Source organism: Dipodomys ordii, unplaced genomic scaffold (assembly GCF_000151885.1).
Source record: "Dipodomys ordii isolate 6190 unplaced genomic scaffold, Dord_2.0 Scaffold42, whole genome shotgun sequence".
In the NCBI taxonomy this organism is placed as follows: domain Eukaryota; kingdom Metazoa; phylum Chordata; class Mammalia; order Rodentia; family Heteromyidae; genus Dipodomys; species Dipodomys ordii.
This window is the reverse complement of record NW_012267258.1, coordinates 3,303,557-3,310,718: the sequence shown is the minus strand read 5'-3', so window position 1 is coordinate 3,310,718 and position 7,162 is coordinate 3,303,557. Positions and strand designations below refer to the sequence as shown.

The following is a 7,162-nucleotide window of genomic DNA, read 5'->3' as shown; positions in this document are numbered from 1 at the left end:
CGTCCGTGGGTCCGGCCGGCCGTCAGTCCGTCCGGCCCTCGCCCCCTCCCTTGTTGTCCAGCGCAGCCGCCCTCTACCCCGGATCCAGAAGTCCCCTCCCCGCCGGCTCCCGGACTCCCCGCCTTAAAGGCACAAGCTCCTTTTGTCTGGGCACCCCCTCCCCCTCCCCCAGAAGCGGGGAGTGGGGGTGGGCAGAGTTACCCACTCCCCTCTTCCCAGGGAGAGATCGGGGTGTGGCAGCGGGGGGGAGGGGGTGACCAAAGAAGGGGACCCCTCCCTCCGCGCGCCCCCTCCTCTCCTCCGGCCGCTTCCTCCCCCCAGGCTTGGGAAAACAAGCGGCTACTGTTCTGGGATCAAGACCCGTGAGGAGGAGGGGGCATGCCCCCCGCCCCCTTCCGTCCACCCCCCGAGCTGCAGCCTCCAGCATTCCCTCCCAATCCCACCCAGGGGTCCCCATCGCGCCAGCCGAAGATCGCACTCACGGTGGGCGAGTATGCCCCTCCTCGCCCCCACCGGGGCTTCCTCCCGTCGTCGGGGGGGGGTCCCCCCAGAGCTAAGGCGGAACCCAGCGCCCCCTCCTCACCTCTCTCTTCCTCCCCACCCCAGCCCCCGCCGCGCCCGTCCCCCCCTCCCTGCCACGGCCCCGCTCTCTCCCACGGGAACTCAGTTTAATAATTAATTAAGGTTTCATTCCACAAGGCGCCAGGTGTGTGTGCCTGGCACCCGCTTGCCCGCACATCACTTCTTTCCGTTCCCGCGCGCGCGCACGCACACACACACACCCCAGATCTCTGGGGCACAGGCCTCTACGAGAACCTTCTGAGCCCCGAACCAGGGGGGGGGAGCGCGGGGGACAAAGAAGGAACATTCTTCCTGCCTCCCCGTGGCCCCAAGGCTCTCTGGGCAGCCCTTCCTCTGCACCTGCCAATTTGCTGAGTACCTTCCTCCCCAGCACCTTTTACCCAAAGGGTGGTGCTTCTCTGCAGGGGGTGGGAGATGCCTTGCTAGGTTTGAGAACGAAGAAATTGTTTGGAACATTTATTTATTTCCCTCGTGAAGCAGCTGCCCAAGTTACCTGGGAGATGGGGAAATCATGTGAAAACTGCCTTAACCCTTTGAGGGTTAGAATGGTTAGTGGAACTAGAAAGAAGAGAAGGGTTAATTCCCAGTATGTTGGCGGGTCTGACTTTAGCGGGGGCGTGCCCTTAGCTAGTGAGAAGGAAGCCGACTGGCTTCCCTTTAAATCCCCTCACATACCCCCCCCACCCACCAGACCCCTACCTCCACCTTCCAATCCAGCCCAGGCTCCAGGCAGCCCTTTCTCCACTACCTAGGTAGGTATCTTCCCTCCAGACCCAACCATCCCTACATTCTTGAGGTTTCTCTCCTGTCCATCCAATTCCTCCCACTGAGATTCTTCTCCTCCCCCTCCCCCCCACCATGGAGCTTGAACTCTGGGTCTGAGGGCTGTTCCTCAGCTCTTCAGTTCACTACCACTTGAGCCACAGGGCCACTTCCGGTTTTCTGGTGGTTTATTGGAGATAAGAGTTTCACGGACTTTCCTGCCCAGGCTGGATTTGAACCTCGATCCTCAGATCTCAGCCTCCCGAGTAGCTAGGATTACAAGCCTGAGCCACCAGTGGCTGGCTTCCCACTGAGATTCTTAAGCCCAGGACAGAGCTGGAGGCAAGAAAGAGAAGGGAAGTTAGGGAAATTATTTTCTTTCACTTACCAGACATCTATCACAGTAAATTGTTTACTGTCTTATATTCTCACCTGTAAAACAGGAATAAAACCATCTGCCTTTCTCCCAGAGTTTTCCAGTTCAGATACTAAGATGTTGATTCATAGAGTTTGAAATTAGGAAATGGGCTGGGTGCTGATAGTTCACACCTGTAATCCTAGCTACTCAGGAAGCTGAGATCTGAGGATCATGGTTCCAAGCCAGCCTGGGTGGAAAAGTCTTGAGACTCTTATCTCCAATCAACCTTGGCAAAACCAGAAGTGCACTGCGGCTCAAAGTAGTAGATCACTAACCTTGAGCACAGAAGCTCAGGGACAACACCCAAGTCCTGAGTTCAAGCCCCATGACTGATCAAAAAAAAATGTTTTAATTGGGAAATGAAAATGAGAAACAGGTCATTCTATAGTGTATTATTCCCAGGCCTGGCCTGTAATTTGACCTTTGGGGCCTCTGCCTAATTTCTCCCTTAGAGTAGCCAATTTTCTTGCCACTATCAAACTTTCCTTTCTGAACTTGAATCAGGAAGTATGTACTACTTACCACCTAGAATAATGTGGTTTTGCCCTCAAACAATTTTTGACAAAGGAACCAAAAACATACACTGGAGAAAAGGGCAGGCTCTTAAAAAAACAGTGCTGGGCAAACTGAGTATCACTTGTAAGAGACTGAAATTTGACTCCTATCTCTCATCCTGTATAAAAATCAACTCAAAGAGCTTAAAGAAAGACCGGAAAGTTTAAGTCTACCACAGGAAAAACTCTAGATGTTATAGGCACAGGTTGAATAAGACTCTCAATTGCCCAGAAAATAAAAATAAGAGTACACAAAAAGTTTCTTCTTGGGCTGGGAATGTGACTTAGTGGTAGAGTGCTTGCTTAGCATGTATGAAAACCTAGATTCAATTCCCCAGTACCACATAAACAGAAAAGGCTAGAAGTCATGCTGTGGCTCAAGGGGTAGAGTGCTAGCCTTGAGCAAAAGAAGCTTAAAGACAGTGCCCAGGTCTTGAGTTCAAGCCCTAGGACTGGCAAAATAAATAAACAAATAGGTTCTTCTTACCAGAACCAAGAGACAAACCGTGGAATGGGAGAAAATCTTCACCAGCTATTCAACAGACAAAGGATTCATATCTATAATATACAAAGAACTCAAAGACTTAAACAACAAAAGAATAATAATTGAATTAATAAATGGGCAAGCAAATTGAACAGACAGTTCTCAGAAGAAATACAAATTTCTATAATAGATACATGAAGAAATGTTCAACAACCTTAGCCATAAGGGAAATACAAATCAAAACTACACTAAGCCAGGCAGCTCACGCTTGTAATCCTAATCCTAGCTACTCAGGAGGCTGAGATCTGGGAATCAAGATTCAAAGCCAGCCAGAGCAGCAAAGTTTGTGAGACTCTTATCTCCAGTTAATTACCAAAAAGCCAAAAATAGAGCTGTACAAGAGGGTGAGCACTAGTCTTGAAGAAAGAGGTTCAAGGGGAGTAGTGTTCAGGCACTGAGTTCAGGCCCCAGGACCAGCAGAGATACACACACACACACACACACACACACACACACACACAGCACTAAGACTCCATCGCACCCCAATTAGAGTGGTAATTTCCAAAATAACAACAATAAATGTGTGGAGGATACATGAAAAATGAACCCTCATATATTATTGGTGGCTCTATAAAATAGTACAATCACTATGGAAATCCATATGGAAGGAAATCAGTATGGAAAGGCCTCTAAACACTAAAGCTAGGCAGGCACTGGTAGCTCACACCTAGGTATTCAAGAGGTTGAGATCTGAGAATCAGGGTTTGGAGTTAACCCTAGCAGACAAATCCAGGAGATGCCCAGCAAATAGCTGGGCTGAAGGTTTGGCTCAAGTGGTAGAGTACCAGCCATAGTGAAAGAGTTAAGCGAGTGTTTGAGGACCTGAATTCAAGTCCTGATACTCAAGGAAAGAAAGAGAGGGGAAGAAAGAAAGAAGGAAAGAAAGAAAGAAAGGAAGGAAAGAGAAAGAGAAAGAGAGGGGGAGCAGGGAAGGGAGGGAGAAAGAAGGGAAAAAGAGGAAGGGAGGGAAGGAGAGAGAAAAAGGGAGGGAGAAAGGAAGGAAGGAAGAAGAATCACAGGAAAGGAAAGAAGGGAGGGAAAGAGGGATGGAGGGAAAGGAAGAATGGTAGAAGGTAATACTTCAACTAGGTATGAAGATGACATAAGAAATTTAAATGAAAACTGTTGATCAATAGCCGTTTGCCAGTGACTCTGAGTGGTAATCCTAGCTACTCAGAAGACTGAGATCTGAGGGTCACCATTTGAAGCCATTCTTGGGCAGACAAATCTGGGAGACTCTTTCTCCAATTGAAGAAGAACGAGGAAGCCGGGCACTGGTGGCTCACGCCTGTAATCCTAGCTACTCAGGAGGCTGAGATCTGAGGATCTCGGTTCAAAGCCAGCCCAGGCAGGAGAGACCTTGAGACTCCTATCTCCAATAAACCACCAGAAAACCGGAAGTGGCGCTGTAGCTCAAGTGGTAGAGCGCTCGCCTTGAGCTGGAGAGCTGAGGGACAGCGCCCAGGCCCAGAGTTCAAGCCCCACGACCACAAAAAAAAAAAAAAAAAGGAGGAGGAGGAGGAAGAGGAGGCAGTGGAGGAGGAAGAGGGGGAGGGGAGAGGAGGAGCCATCAAACTGGAGGCATAGTTCAAATGATACAGGACCAGCCATGAGCAAGAAAATCCAAGATGAGAGAGTAAGGGAAGAGGGACATTGGACTCATTACCTGATTTATGTGTATGTAACCCCTCTGAACAACACCTTTATAATAACAATAAAAAAATAAAAATTTAAACAAAAATACAAGACACAAAAACAAAAGAAAATCCAAGGGATTTTGTTTTACAAAGTACTCTTTGTCTTACATTTTATTTTAAGTGGAAAAAAAAAATTGGACAGCAGCCAACAAAGCTTAAGAAATAGGCTTGGGGTACTTCTCTGGGCACTTTCAGTCATACTTGTTACCTCTACCCTAGTAGAAAGTTGGTGTGTTAATCTTTCCTCTCTGGGTCCATTTTCAGTTCCTGAAGGGCGGGGCCTCCATCAGCACCTTCCCTGGGTTCCCACCATAAGTCTATTTCTAGTATTGAAGAATGGTGAGCCTTCAAAATTATTCTAGCCACATCATTCATGGGTAGAAATCACAAGCAAATGCAAATCATGTAGGAACAGCTCAATTATTGATTTTTTTTTATTTTTGTGCCAGTATTGGAGCTTGAACTCAGGACCTGGAGCTCTCATTTGGCTTTTCTGCTCACAACTAGCATTCTACCACTTGAGCCACAGCTCCACTTCTGGTTTTCTGCTGGTTAATTGGAACTAAGAGTCCCATGGACTTACCTGCCTGGGCTGACTCCAAACTGTGGTCCTCAGATCTCAGCTAGGATTACAGGTGTGAGCCACTGGCTCTCCACTCAATTATTGGATTGGATCTTAAAGTTTGTAGGATATTCAAGCAAGAAAGAGTCCCCCTCCACCTCATCTCTTCCCCCCAGTCACGAGGCTTGAACTCTGGGCCTAGGCACTGTCCCTCAGCTCTTCAGCTCAAGGCTAGCACTCTACCACTTAAGCCACAGCGGCACTTCAGGTTCTCTGGTGGTTTATTGGAGATAAGAGTCTCTCAGGCTTTCCTACCCTGGCTGGCTTTGAACTGTGATCCTCAGATCTCAGTCTCTGGAGTAGCTAGGATTACAAGCATGAGCCACCGGAGCCTGGCTAAGATCCTTTCTTAAACTGGCCACTGGTGGCTCACACCTGTAATCCTAGCTACTCTGGAGGCTGACATATGAGGACTGTTGTTCAAAGCTAGCCCAGGCAGGAAACTCCCTGAGACTTTTATCTCCAATTAACCACTAGAAAACTGGAAGTGGAACTGTGGATCAAAGTGGTACAGTGCTAGCTTTGAGCAAAAACGTTCAGGGACAGAGCCCAGACCCTGAGTTCAAGCCCCATGAGCAGAGAGAGACAGAGAGAGAGAGACAGAGGAGAAAGAGAGAGAGAAGGAAGGGAAGAAGGAAGGAAGGAAGGGAAAAAGAAAAAGAAAGAAAAGGAAGGAAGGAAGGAAGAAAACCCAGTAACACATTGGTAAGTGATGGAAGCAGAAGAGAAGTCATAGCCACTGGTCTCAATCTGTTGCTTTTTTTATATTTATGTATTACTAGGATTATATCTGAGTTCACCATGGACATGAATTGTGCCAATCTTCTCTTACATTTCCTTAGAAGCACAGACATTCTTCTGCTGGTGAGTGGGGTTTATTTCTATTTGACTACATTTGGGACAAAATATATTGAGGAATATGATAGAGGCAGTGGGCCCTTGACTTATAGCTCCCATGACCCAAAAAGTTTGAGGCATGCTACAGTTAGTTGATCAATAGCAAAAGGCCAGGGAATCCAGCGGTTTAGGGGTTGAGCCTTCTGCCACTCCTTCCATGACAGAAGATTCCTTATTTCAGACATGTTTCCATCAAATTATGTGTGTCCCAAATGCACCAAGAATGGTTTAAAAAGGTTTTCAGGGGAATAGCTGGGTGGGAAAATGGAATCTTTAAGACTAGTTCTTAAGCTGGGTGCCAGAGGTTCACATCTGTAATTCTAGCTACTCAGGAGGCTGAGATCTGTGGATCGCTGTTTGAAGTCAGCTCAAGCAAGAAAGTCTGTGAGATTCTTTTTTTTTTTTGGGGGGGTCCGGTCGTGGGGCCCGAACTCTGGGCCTGGGCACTGTCCCTCAGCTCTTCAGCTCAAGGCTAGTGCTCTACCACTTGAGCCACAGCGCCACTTCCGGCTTTTTTCTTTTTGCTTATGTGGTGCTGAGGAATCGAACTCAGGGCCTCAGGCATGCAAGGCAAGCGCTCTACCACTGAGCCACCTTCCCAGCCCGGTCTGTGAGATTCTTACCTCCAATTAACACCACCAGAAAACCAGAAGCTTTGGGCTGTGGCTCAAAGTGGTAGAGAACAAGCCTTAAGCAAAAGAGCTCAGGTCAACACTCAAGCCCTGAGTTCATGCCTCAAGACCAAAAAACAAAAGACTAGTTCTTAAATTTACCCTGAACCTTTCAAAGAAACAGTATCCTAGCTGGGCTGGGTACTAATGGCTCATGAATGTAATCCTAGCTACCCACAAGGCTGATGGCAGAGGATCTTGGTTTGAAGTCAGCCAGATCAGAAAAGTCTGTTAGATTCTTATCTCCAATTAACCACCAAAAAGCTAGAAGTGGATGTGTAGTTCAAGTGGTAAAGTGATAGCCTTTTTTTGGGAGGGGAGGGGGGTCCGGTCGTGGGGCCTGAACTCTGGGCCTGGGCGCTGTCCCTCAGCTCTTCAGCTCAAGGTTAGCACTCTACCACTTGAGCCACAGCGC

At 48.0% G+C, this 7,162-nt stretch overlaps 1 protein-coding gene across 1 annotated transcript in view; it reads right to left on the bottom strand.

The window, feature by feature from the left end:
• The window catches only part of Adcy6 (adenylate cyclase 6), a 27,159-nt gene extending 26,659 nt beyond the window's left edge, over positions 1-500 (bottom strand). The window contains exon 1 of the mRNA XM_013018828.1: positions 483-500. The gene's annotated coding sequence lies outside the window, so the exon portion shown is untranslated. The remainder of the gene's footprint in view (positions 1-482) is intronic.
• Between the last annotated feature and the right edge of the window lie 6,662 nt (positions 501-7,162).